The sequence below is a fragment of the Anabas testudineus genome, chromosome 24, assembly GCF_900324465.2.
Source record: "Anabas testudineus chromosome 24, fAnaTes1.2, whole genome shotgun sequence".
Classification (NCBI taxonomy): domain Eukaryota; kingdom Metazoa; phylum Chordata; class Actinopteri; order Anabantiformes; family Anabantidae; genus Anabas; species Anabas testudineus.
This window is the reverse complement of record NC_046632.1, coordinates 2083639-2096530: the sequence shown is the minus strand read 5'-3', so window position 1 is coordinate 2096530 and position 12892 is coordinate 2083639. Positions and strand designations below refer to the sequence as shown.

General features: G+C 41.6%; 1 protein-coding gene across 1 annotated transcript in view; it reads right to left on the bottom strand.

The window, feature by feature from the left end:
* Nucleotides 1-12892, bottom strand: part of lrfn2b (leucine rich repeat and fibronectin type III domain containing 2b) — a 48081-nt gene that overhangs the window by 16601 nt on the left and 18588 nt on the right. The gene's annotated exons all lie outside the window — the stretch shown is intronic.

Here is a 12892-nt window from a genome sequence, read left to right as displayed (position 1 = left end):
TTCTTAGCAGCAGCAGCAGCTGTCGTAACTAAATTTGCTGATTTCATATTCTTATATAATAATAATAATAATTGTTATTTTATATTTACATTTTGTTTGTCTAATGACATGATGTGTTAATGTAGTTGAATAAGCTCTTGTTCCAATTATTAGATTTAGATTTAGTATTTTTATCCAAAGCAACTTGCCTAAGGACCCCTACTGCAGGTATGGATAATCATTAGTATTGTCAATATTGTAAAATACACTGTAGCAGCAAATGGTATTGGCATGTCGTGTCAGGACGTGTGTTACGTTACGCTGTATCATAGCTGCATTCTACACAGCTGGTCGAGCATTGGGGAAGCACAACTTGAAATCAAATCCAAGTTGCAGTTGTAATGTGCCTTTAAGAAGTCAGTACTAATGAGGAGATGAGATAAATAGGGCTACATGTTTATGAAATAAAATGCTTCTGGATATATTTTCATTCAAAACAATATGCATCATAGTGTCAGTGGCGTGCAGTTTGTTCCATAATCGAGCCTCTCATTTGTTAACCCTCAGGGGAAATTAGAAAGGGCTCTATCTGGATAGTCATGCGACCCAGGTCTATTTCTCTGGGTGGACCCAGCACTCAGATGCATACTGTATAATGCTGCAATCATTATGTAGTACTGTGATCAGGGAATAGAACGTTAGACAGCAGGCACTCAGAGACACAGTGTGAGTCGTAACAATGGGTCACCGGGGGACTGTGGTGATAAGTGGTATTTTTATGGAACAGCCATAAATTAACATATCTCAGTGGTCAAACTGAAGAAAGTAGGACATTGATTGTAACCACTCATTTGTTACCTCACTATTTCTACACCTATCTATGCACTTTTGCACAAGTGATAATCTCTCTTAGATCCCATGAATTCTGTACATCACTGTGCACAGCTGCACCTCCGTTCACGCACAGTGCCACTGTTTACAGTTCCAAACTCTCACAACTACGTCAGAAAATATTATCTGTGATGAACTACATGTTTGCATTGATTGAACTATAACTAGTTACGTCAAGTTGAAGAGAACTGTTTCATAAATGATCACTGGTTGACATGTTGAAGGTGCTTATTGTCATAATCACAGTGATGTGATAAAAACTTAATGGAAATTAATAATCCTTTCTAATCAACTTAACATGAATAAGTAAGTTTTTACAGGCTACATTTTCTATTTTTAGTTTTCACTGCCCTCAACCATGAATTGTTGTGACTTTAAGTATTTCCCCTGGAAATAATGAGTTGAATGAACAAGCTTCTCAGAGTTCAATCACGATACTAAATGAATATTTCAAAAACAAAACTAGCTGACTTCCTAGCATGCCTTGTTTGAGAGTAAAAACACTTCAGAGACTTTTCTTTTTAAGGGGCGGCACAGTGGTGTGTGGTGAATTCAGGACTGTCTCTTCACAGCAAGAAGGACTTGCCTTTCTGTGTCGTGTTTATATGTTCTCCCTGTGACTGTGTGGGTTTGGTTCAGGTACTCTAGCCACCGTAAAAAGACCTGCATGTCAGGTTAATTGGGGGCTAAATTGCCCCTAGGTGTGAGAGAGGGTGTCAGTGGTTGTTACTCTCTGTCAGCCCTGTAATAGACTGTTGACCTGTCCAGGGTGTACCCCACTTCTTGCCCAATTACAGCTGGGATAGGCTCCAGCATGTGACTCTCTTGAAAGGACAAACAATTAGGATAATGGATGTCATTTCTTTATTTTCAATAAAACCTTTCTGTATTTTCTTTACTTCTTTTTCTGAAATTGTTTCAAATGACCTGATGCTCTGACAAGCGTACTGATTGGCTGAGATACGGTGAATGCATTCGCTTGTTACCTGCATGTGTTTCAGTGTTATAGTTAACAAGCTGATGTATGAATTGGTCTCAGAGCGAGTGAGCAAAATGCAATAAGTGCAACATATTTACTGAGTAAAAAGAAGCAAAATGTGCTCATTTATTTCATGTGCAATGAGGTCATCTCTGGTCTTCTGTGCAACAAGAATATTTTTTCTAAAAAAGATCTACCTGCTAACAGAGAATGCAAATCTTCATTAAGCGCTGTTATCTTTTAATCAATATTAGATCAAGAGGGTGATAAAAAGAAGGAAAATGGCCCAGATTATAACCATACCCAAGGACCTGAGAGTGCCTCAGACTGTTATTAGTATACTTTCATGTGCTCTTGATTAGTTATTTTGCCTCAAACTCCAGTCTCAAATATAGAGTGCAGAGTTCTTTCGAATGTGCCCAGGGGAAGACAAAGTGTTGCATCTGTGAGAGCGGAGCTGTGAAGGAGGAGTGGTTACTAAATCATTTGGTCAACATCAAGGGCGTTTCTGTGGATGATGTGGAGGTCAGGGAGTTAGCAAAATGAGATCTCTTCTGACAAGTTAAGCGTGGCGGCCATGCAGGTGGCACTCTTATACGTTGAGCAGCTCCGGGACAGCAGTTATCCGCAGACGACCTTAATGTGAACACTCATCACAGATCTTGACAGACAGCACCACACCAACCCCAGGGCAGCCAGCTCCAGCCTTCACGCCCTGACTGGCGTGGAGGTGGACAGGGAGCAACCGCCTGCAGAATCAATTCACTGACAAGACTTATCTGAACACAGGCAGGCCCTTACTGTTCCTGCAGATACTTGCAAATGTGGGTCTCAGTGTGGACACGATACCCACTGTTTCATTACTACTTCTATACCCAAGTCAATATTGAATTTCCTCTACGTTCACAGCTTTCACTGACTGTGTATGTGGAAGCTGAATTTTCTTTTTCTTTTTTTTTCCACTTTCATTTCAGTGTGAGCTCCAGGGGGTGCAGAGTCTGCACAGACAGCACCTGAGTTTGACTAGTATGGAGAAGGAGGAAAAGTGGCAGCATTGAAATAACCAAAGCTGCAGTCTGTCTCCAATCAATCAAACCAAAATTCACCTGAAGTCCAATGGGTGCACAATAGGAGCAGTACCAGTGTTGTCCACCTAACTGGAAACCAGTACAGTACTCCACTGAGTGTGTCATGACACCTGGAGGTGGACTGTAGAGCCATGAGTAGGCAGGGGAGGGTGCCCACTGGGTGGGAGGATGTACTGAATGTATGTACCTTTGTAAGCCTGATGACTACAGGTACCAGCATTGATCACATACATTCATTTGAAAGTATGTGATCTAACAGAGTGTAAACATTCAGGCTTGTATTATAGTAAGGGATAGAGTGACGCGAGTCTATTCAAGAGCCTATAAAAAAGCTGCTGGGTATTTTCAAGGGCAATCTCTGTGTGCAATGGATGTTCACAACACAAACCTCCAAATCAAAGCCGCTTTTGAATTTTATTTTCTGTCCTAAAAGTAGTTAAGGAGACGTAATCAAACAAACCAAGACAAAAATGACAGTTTTTTTTATATAGTGAAAAATGGTAAATACTTAAGCAGATGACCCCCATGCCCTCAGAAACTGGTGTGACCCTCTTTTTAAGCTTACACTGATCTGCCCCAACATTAATGTTGTCATTTCATAGAGAAGAATCAAAGAAATTCAACACAGGATATTGTAAAAGGTTAAGCAATTAAACCAGTTACACCAGACCACACACAGCAGATTTTTAAGCTAGAAATGTTTTAAAATGGTAAATCACACCTTCTCATCAGCTCTTCTTTAATCCTTTTACATTTTTAATCCCAGCATCAGAACCATGAGTGTGCAAAGGCAACACTGAGTCAACATCCGTCGGATTAGCAGTTCTCAGTTTCTTAATTCTCTTACTAGTGATCAAATGTGTACCCTACAGAGGATAACATGACACTTACTTTGACACTCTGATACACATTTTCATATTTGAGCAAGAAAAAACTTCATGTGACATTCTGATATTCTATGCTAAAATATGCTTAAAATGTGTCTTTTATGATCCATTTACAACAATTTCACTGAACAAAACCAACAAAACACAATAAATAGATAATAAATGTGTAGGTGTTTGCAAACTTTATAAAATATCTGCTGTATGGACATAAATGTATGTATGAATGTGTGTATGGAATATGTCTGGTACCCCTCTGCCCTGATCCTGTGAACATAAGAGCCCTTTCAGAAAGAAACACCATTTCAGTCAGGGTTAACACAAGGGCTAGAATTAAAAAACATTATATAACGTTCCACAGTTCGAATCAATTCCCTCGAAAGCAGAGTGGAGATTTCTGGAACAAATTCACCTACTGTATGTATGATTGATGGAGGAGGAGAAAAGTGTGAAGAGCTGTCCGTGCAGCTGCACTGTGGGATTATTATTGTTCGTTTGTTTGAGCAGTGGATGACCCAGTGCTCACCCAATGGTGATGAAGGCCGCACATTGTGCCTAACAATAAATCACTGTTCCTAATAAACAGTTCTGAATTCAGGACATGTTGTGTTGCATTTCAAGGTATTTGCGCCTTGAACTTGCTCCTTCTGCACAGCAACAGCAGCTAAGTCTAAAAATAGATTTGACTGTATTTATAGTTGTGCGCCTCAGACGCTGATGAAAAAAAGCAAATACATAATCAGAATCTGACACACACACACACACACACGCGCGCGAACGCGCCCGGGTCTCACATGCAGGCGCACTCCCTGCGTCCCTCTCTGCTGCGGTGCCATTTCGAGTTCTCCCGCATGGCTGTGTATGTTTGCTATTTACGCGGATCTCATTTATCAAAAGTGACAGAGAGGGGTTTTGGTGAGAGCCACTCAGGGTGAGGATCAGCGTATTCAGCCAACTAACAGAAAGACACCCTGGCACTTATTCCACAGCCCTGTCGCTCTCTCGTTAATAACCTCTGCAGCCCGGTCAGTGGTGGCTCAGCGTCTGTTCCTCTCTCTGATTCTGTTGTCTGAACCCTGCTCCTGTGAGCCTCTGTTAAAAAGCTTAGTCATTTCAGCTGGAAGCACAAGTGACATCACGAAATTGCTTTTCCATTGTCTGGCTAATTACCTTCTTGCTTAGCGCTCTGTACGGACTGTTTAGGTTCATCTTTGGTGTGACAGCGAGACCATGAGGCCCCCCTCACTTCCTGTGAACTGAAGCGTTTCAACAAAGACAGTGCAGCAGTGCTGTGAGCTGCGCTTTTGGGTGGAGAATCTTCCTGTCCTTGCTACAGGCATTCTTCTGACAATCCAGAGAAACTTTAGCAAGTTTGCTCATAAAGACTTTACTGACAGCCACAATAGGGACAAGTGTTAATGGCCAATAATGTGTTAATATTAACTTAACACCAGCACCATGTAATGTTCAGTTGGTGAGGTATTAACAAATATGAAGTGATAAAGATCTGGTTGTTTTTTTAAGTTTCTCATTGTGTGATTTTGATAAAGATCAAATAATCTTTTACAGTCAATGGTGAAAAATCATCCATTTCACATATTTTCTCTTGCCACTGTAGTATTTCCTATGGCGAGATCATTTGCAACATTGTGAGTGCACTCTCACAGCTGCAGCTCACGAGAGGCTGTGGGATGCTGCAGGACGCTGACCCTAAACATCAAAGTGCGTCGACTACAGAGTGGTTTCAAAGACACAAAAGAGATGCTTGGGAATGACCTCGAGAGAGCAGTTCGCATCACACATCTTGAGAAAATGTCTGAGCTGAAGCAGTTCTGTAAAGAAGAATGGTTCTAAGTTCCTCCTGGATGTTGTGCAGCTCTAAACCACAGATACAGGAAGAGCTTGCTTTTTTGCCACCATATTTCTAAAAATACTGGATGGTGGCTCTGAATATGTACATTCTGAAGTACTTCCTGAAAAAATGCAATTTTTTACAGGTAATTTTCCCTGACATGATGATGAAGGTCTTTAGAAGGTCTCTACAGCGTAAAATGGGTTTCACGCTGTAGAACTCTGCAGGTCCAGAGCGTCATGTAACATAGATAAAAGTATCACATGTGCAAATGTGGTACCAAATACTGATAACAGAGGACAAAAGGTCAAAAAAACATTTTAGAGAGCAGCCTGGTGCACTCTGTTCATATCTGAAAAGATGAGAGAGCCTCTCTTGCTCCTGTAATGCAGCAGCAGTCTCAACCTGCCTCTCTACATTATAGATCATATTCCCACAGATCACTGCCCTTCGTGGTCTGGCCTCTCCAGGGACAATACCGAGAGAGATAACGGAATCTAGAGTGAGGAGTCTCCTCAAAATGCCGGGGCTGCTGAGTGGAGGGCGGAACGCAGTATGGATCGCTTATCGGCACGCCTGCTCTCGCTCTCTCTCTTTGCATGTGCCTTGCGTTCAGTGGACAGTCAGAGCTATTTAAAGAGGCAACAAGTGAGATTAAAAACTTGGAGAAACAAAGTAAAAGTAAAATATTACTGTCTAAAAAGTTTCTTTACCTGTAAATTCCCATTCCGGCAGTGGAAGAAATACAGCAGCAGAACAACAGAGATATGTTTTATTCACTAATCCATTATATTCTATTTTGTATTGTATTCTATTTCTCCACTAGGAAAGGAAGAAGCATCCTCTGTGGGTTGCTGAAAGGCTTTTAATGTGAAAGATTTGTGCAGACATTTACTTAATGGTATAAAAACAGCAAAGTAGAGTGCACAAATGAACGATGGAAGAAAAAAGGGTCCAACTTGTTCTTCTTCATTTCACACTTTTAATACCATTATCAAATCTCTGAGACTGGTATTATCACTGCGGTGATACATCATCGCTTAACAAGCAGATGAACCATGCAACGTCTTCCTCAGTGGTCTGCCTAAAAACACTGGGGGGGCGAGTTACAGTGCGAAAAAGCACATTTTCCTCCTGGTTAAAAACTAAAGAAGCTATGTTTGATCCCAGAGCCAACAAAAACACCTTGTGGCTCTGTGAAAGTTGTCCTTGGGCAACACAACTGACTCCTAATCTATTGATTATTCATCGCAAGTAACGCGGGATAAAAGCATCAGTGAAATGTCAAAACTGTAAAATGTAAATTACACCTTCAATAAGGTTGCCTGACATTCAAGGACGCAACTGGCTTTGTCTCCACAACATGGCCTGAATACCTATCACTGTACACACTGAACATGACGTCTGCGCCTCGTTGAAGCCACAAACACATTCACACACACACACGCCAGCGTACTTTGGTTCTACACTGCACACCGCCTTTGATATTCTTTCCTCTCACCTCCCTCCACATTGTTTATGATGAGCCCTGCGTTCCTCTTCTCCTGTCAAGAAGGGACTCGCTTGTACTTTAAGCTATAAGTGAATCATAACTCACATGCATTATGCATGCAGCTCAGCTCATTCATCTCAACTCCTGGACTCTGAGGCCAATCACATGGGAAGCAGGAGAGTACGGAGAGAGCTGTGTTTGTGGAAATATCTTCCAAAGATAAAGCAGTGAGAGACTGTACAGTGAACCCACTTGCCTGCCAGCTGTCCCATTCTGAACCCAATCACACAATAAAGGCTTGTGTTTCCACCAAATTACTCTTTTTATGTAACAACATACCATAATATACACAATACAAGTAGTTGAACTATTTGAAATAACCCATATTCCTAAACTGCATCTGATTCTATGGTAAAAACTACTGTAATGCTCCATCGGCAGCCTCTTCTTTTCTGAGGGTACTAGCATCAGCTCATAACAGGAGTTTTTAGCACCAACACTTTATTTTGGCAAATCAGCTCTTAACATTCGCACAACAATGGCTGGAAATGAACAGGAAGTAGCATGTTTATGCCAGTATGATCTGGATATTGCTTGAAATCTGCACCACATTTGGATGCAAATATGAGTAATGTGAAACATCGCACTAAACTGCAAAACAAGCGTGTACTCTCTGAAACTGTAATGAATGTGTATGTAAAATCGTATTTGTAATACATTTTAAAGGGCCACATAGATGGAAATCTAGGTCAGATTTACCAAAATCGTTCACTGTAGGCTGCTGTGAGAGCTCTCAAGAGGAGCTGCAAATCTCCATTTCACTTCAAACCACTACTACACTTCTATCCCTTCCACTCCACCCTGTCTGAATATAGAAACACTGAGTACAACATGTCACGCTTTGGTCATCCCACACGTTGTATTGACGGTGTTGTAGGTCAGCCCATTGTTCCCCAAGCTGCCGCCGCCTTCTGCACTTTCACAGGCCACAGAGCGCTTAAGATAACTGCTCTCTCTCACTCTCTACAGCATCTCAGGCAATGTTCCTGTATGGCCAACTGTTCTCTTATCTGTGTGTGTCAGACACGTCCCGTGTACTCCCACACAAAAGCCTGGCAGGCCTGCACGCATTCACAATATTCCCACATACACTTGTGCTTGATTTGCTTCAAATGATGCATCCTGTGTCATACATATTCACCTGCTGACATTCACGCCAAACAGCAGATTTGGAGTGCTCACATTAGCTCAGTCGGCAAACTAATTACTGTGAGGCCCATATGGAAGTCACTGCTGGCAGGGGTGCAAACTTAGCTGCAAGCCTTCGATGCAGACCCAAGCGAGTGCAGATGTTTGATTAGCTGTGTCTATGCTGAGCTGTATATGATCTGATGTTGGGGACAGGGTCTACTCTTTTAAAGTGATGCCACTATTGCAGCTGATGGTCTTGATCACATCACATCACTGTTAACAGTACAGGGAGTGTGCTCTGGTTCTCCACTAGACCTAGCTGGTGCGAACAGGTGTGGCCTGCGAGTGGGTCAACAGGTCCGTGAGTTTCACCACTCCACTCCGCTCACGTCTTCTGTTGAAAACACAGGTGATTAGAGCACGGTGGGTATTAATAGGTATGGCTCTTGTAGTGGGAAAGATGATGATTATGATTGCAGTCTTACAAATCCATTCATCCTACGCTTCTCTCACCAACTGTTGTGTTATTTTAGAGCCCAGTGTGAATAAGAAATACAATCTCAGCACGGGAAACACGAGGGGATAGAGCCGGCAGTGTTGAACGACGTGTTGATGTGTGGCTTTGAGACGACTCTTGGTAGGATTTTGTTGTTATCACTTTTACTGGCAAATAATTCAGTAATTAGTCCACAGATGACAAAATTCAGCATTTAAGCACGTAAACGGAATCTGGTCTTTGATTGATTGTGCAAGTTCCCCAAACAGATAAAACAATCATTTCTATGGTCGTGCTAATTTAACACATACACACTTATTCTATGCATCTTGCAGCCTGAGCAGAAGCCAAAGCATTCTCCACAATCTAACTAAATTGCGAAGAGACAGGACTGAAACTGGTTTTCTGCAGCTCTCTTGGTGCTGTGAGTGAATCAACAGGGACCTTTATCTGGGTGATTCTGAGATGAGTACAATCCTCTACAGGGATCCTGTCTTTTGTGGGCCATAAAGCCTGCAGAGCAGCTGACCCACTTTACGCTATTTGTTGAGTTTGCTTTTGTTCAGACACTTCATAGGACATTCAAGGGGAGTGTTCACTCGATGGCCTGTGGCTTCCTACAGCAGAAGAAAGGGATTAATTACTTTGTAAAAATGTATTGACAGAACATGGGGTAATCAGGAGGTAATTAGAGCAATTAAGGCACAATTAAATATTAATAAGTATGGATATTTCTTCTCTCTAGTTTGCCCAGTCAATACAAGTCCCATAATGTGCTCTTTTCCCTGAGGGGGAGCTGTGGCCTCTGAATGCAGTTTGCATTTGTGGCAAGCACAAGGCGAAAGTGAGAAATTCAAAGAGGCATAAATTCTCTCTAGCATCCACTTTTAATCCATAGACACTGTAGATTATTTACGTGCTGCTATCCACTGTCAAATGAGTCATTGGTTTAATGAAAGCTGCGTGAGTGACCAGGGGGTGCAGTTAGCCAGGGAAGTGTCAACTGCATGGGCATAAAATGCTGTTATGTTGTTCATTTCAAACCTCCACTCTGAGAGATAAAGACGCGTTCTGGGCCGGGCTCAACAGCACAAGACAGAGCCAGAAAGTGGAGAGTAGAAGACGCCCACTGGCAGTGTTTCCTGTTCTCCCTTACTCAGATTCCCATCTAAGGCCTTATTTTAATCAGCAGTGAAACCATTACTGTTGTTGGGCTTTGCAGAAAAAAAATAAGGGCTAAGTGCTAAAACGAAAGACAGACAGCGTCTTTATATATTGCCTTACATTGCCACTTTCTGCACCAGAAAGTGGCAATGTAAGGATTGTCTGATGAGAGATTATGTCTTCAATGAACATATGCAGCTAGTGATTTACTGTCAATGGCAAAATCTTCAAAAACCATCAAGCGAGAAGCATGTTCCTTTAATGCAAAACATTCCCTTGTTAGTTAACAGAACATAGCCATCAACAGCATGAGGCAGAATTTCCCCTGACATCTACTCCCTTTTCATCTAAACCCAATTCATCCTGTTACATGATGCAAGTCAGAGTATCTGCACTCTAAAACCAGGAAGAATTCCCAGCATGCAACTGACAATGACTAAAAAATCATATCTTACTCAATGCTGCCATCATGTGACTACAATGTGTAATGGCATGTAAACATCTTGCAGCACACTTCAAAACTTTGAACATAATATAAAAACACAACAAAGTAACATTCACTAATTAATTTTAAAGAACTTTGAGAGATATTTTGATATTTTAAGTTGCGATTGAAAAAAACAGGATCATTTTATAAATGAAGGAGTTACCTGTTAAAACACAAGCGCTGAGCTGCTGGTCTTTATCAGCTGTGTGTGCTGAATCCTTATCTGCTGGCACCCTTTGTGTCAGACAGTTGGAGATGAATTCTCTCAACAGCTGGACATTTTTCTGCAGTAACATGTTCAGTGAGTCTGCAGTTTCGGTTTGTAAAGTGTTTTAGATTTTTATAACATTTGGCTTTCAAATGCAATTTCAGCTTGGAGAACAAAAAATAAAAAGGAAGGAAATTAAATCTTTGTGAAATTCAGTAATGTTTTGCTGTATCATGAAAAGCACCCACTGGTAAGTGAACAGAATCAAATGGTTTGCCAATAATGCAGTGATGGGACTGCTGGAAGATGAGGTTATGGTCAGTGACAGTAAAGACCAAGCCTCTCTCTGAGCCTGGCTTTGTGACCCCTTGATTACTCATACACAATGAATGACACTTTAAATGAGAGGCTTTGTTGAGGCTTGATGCATTTCTGCAGTGCTGCTACTACTACTACTACTACTACTACTACTACTACTACTACCCCTACCATTAGTGTAATTGCTATTGGTGTATATGCAGACACCACTACCAGATAATAAAACTCTTAATTACAATAAAGCTAGTGGCATAGCAATCTAAAGCAGTAGAGCCATGGAATAGTTCCATTCCTTTTTCTCCTCCAATAAATGCATTAGAAACTTTTGACTCGGGAACATTATAGAGCATGCAATAGAATAGGTAAAAAGAAGTTAGGTTGGACGAATGAAATCGAAATATCGAACGACATACAGTACCTACAGGACCTTAGAGAGTAATTCTCAACACTTGGCAAACACAAACTTAGTAACAACAAAATGCTGATTGAAAATGCCAAAAACAATAAAAGATCGACCATGGGTGAAGCACAGACGGCGGTTAAATAAGTGCTCTCTGTTTCTCCTGATGCCTCCAGCCTTTACTGCATTTTGCCTGTGCAGATCCATCCATTAGCTCTGGAGGTGACAGATTTCTGTTGCCGTCAAGCTGTAGCAGCCCACACGCAAAGCCCCAAATCCCTGTTTGTTTTCTCCAGGTGTCTCAGTCATATCAACCCCTCCTCTCCTGGCACACGGTGACTCATGCTGCTATGCTGCAGGGCCAAATGCTAAAAAATAATGGCTCACTCTGCAATTATCAACAATTATCTTCAGCTTGTGTGCACACTGGTGGAGACAGCTGCCACTGGGATCAGTCAGGTCTCTGCTGCTCAGGCTGCAGTGCACAGATTGAGGATTGAAGATGGATGGGAAGTCAAAACCCAATAGGCTTTTATGCACTGAGTAGTGCAGGACAGCTCCACGAGGAGTGTGACCTGGTTAATTGGTGCTGACACAGTACAAGATAGTTACATGGTGTAGGGCTAAGACACTAGCTGCAGGACAAAATACAACAGGACCTCACACGTTTAATGAAGCACAGCAAATGTACCGTAGGACGGCAGAGTAAGCATAAAAAACACAAGTTCAGGCTGGCAGCTGAGGAACCACCTTTAAAAGATTATAATGGTTTAATACAACTGGGGTCTTATTTTATAGCATTGACCATTATTGGTTTGAGTACTCCTGCTTGTGGACTTTGAGATAAATGCTAACATAAGCATGCCAACGTGCTTACACTAACACAGTGAACATGCTGACATTAGCAATGTTCGCCACGGTTGAAGTTATGTACGTACAGTTTGTCCAACAAATTTAGACCCATGTTTTTTACAGTGATACTGTGTTGCTGGCACCACATGAAAAATATAAAAAGAAATGTGATAGAGCCTATCTAAATAAGCTCTTGTGTAAAAAATGAATCTGTATTTAATATGTACAGTACGAATGGAAGGGAACTATGGAAGGGAATATGTCTGCAGGAGATTATCTGCATAAACTCAGTTGTGCCCTATCATCGGTCCATTTTAAGAGTCTCAGAACGGACCTTAAGAGGAAGGTGGAAAGGGTTGTCCCATGTTTCAGTTTGTATTTGTACAATAGGGAAAAATGCAGTAATTACATTTATATCATGCTACTTCTATCTCCAGTTTCTTTCCTCCTACTTTCCCCCTGTTTTTCTTTCCTATACTCACACCCCATCCTCACACTCAAGAGGGCTTCATTTCAACAGGGCGCAGCTGTCCTGTGCCGCCGTGATTGCAGAACTTTCAGGCGAGATAATTTCCCGTTCGTTGGTTCTACTTTTAATTTCATTGCATGCT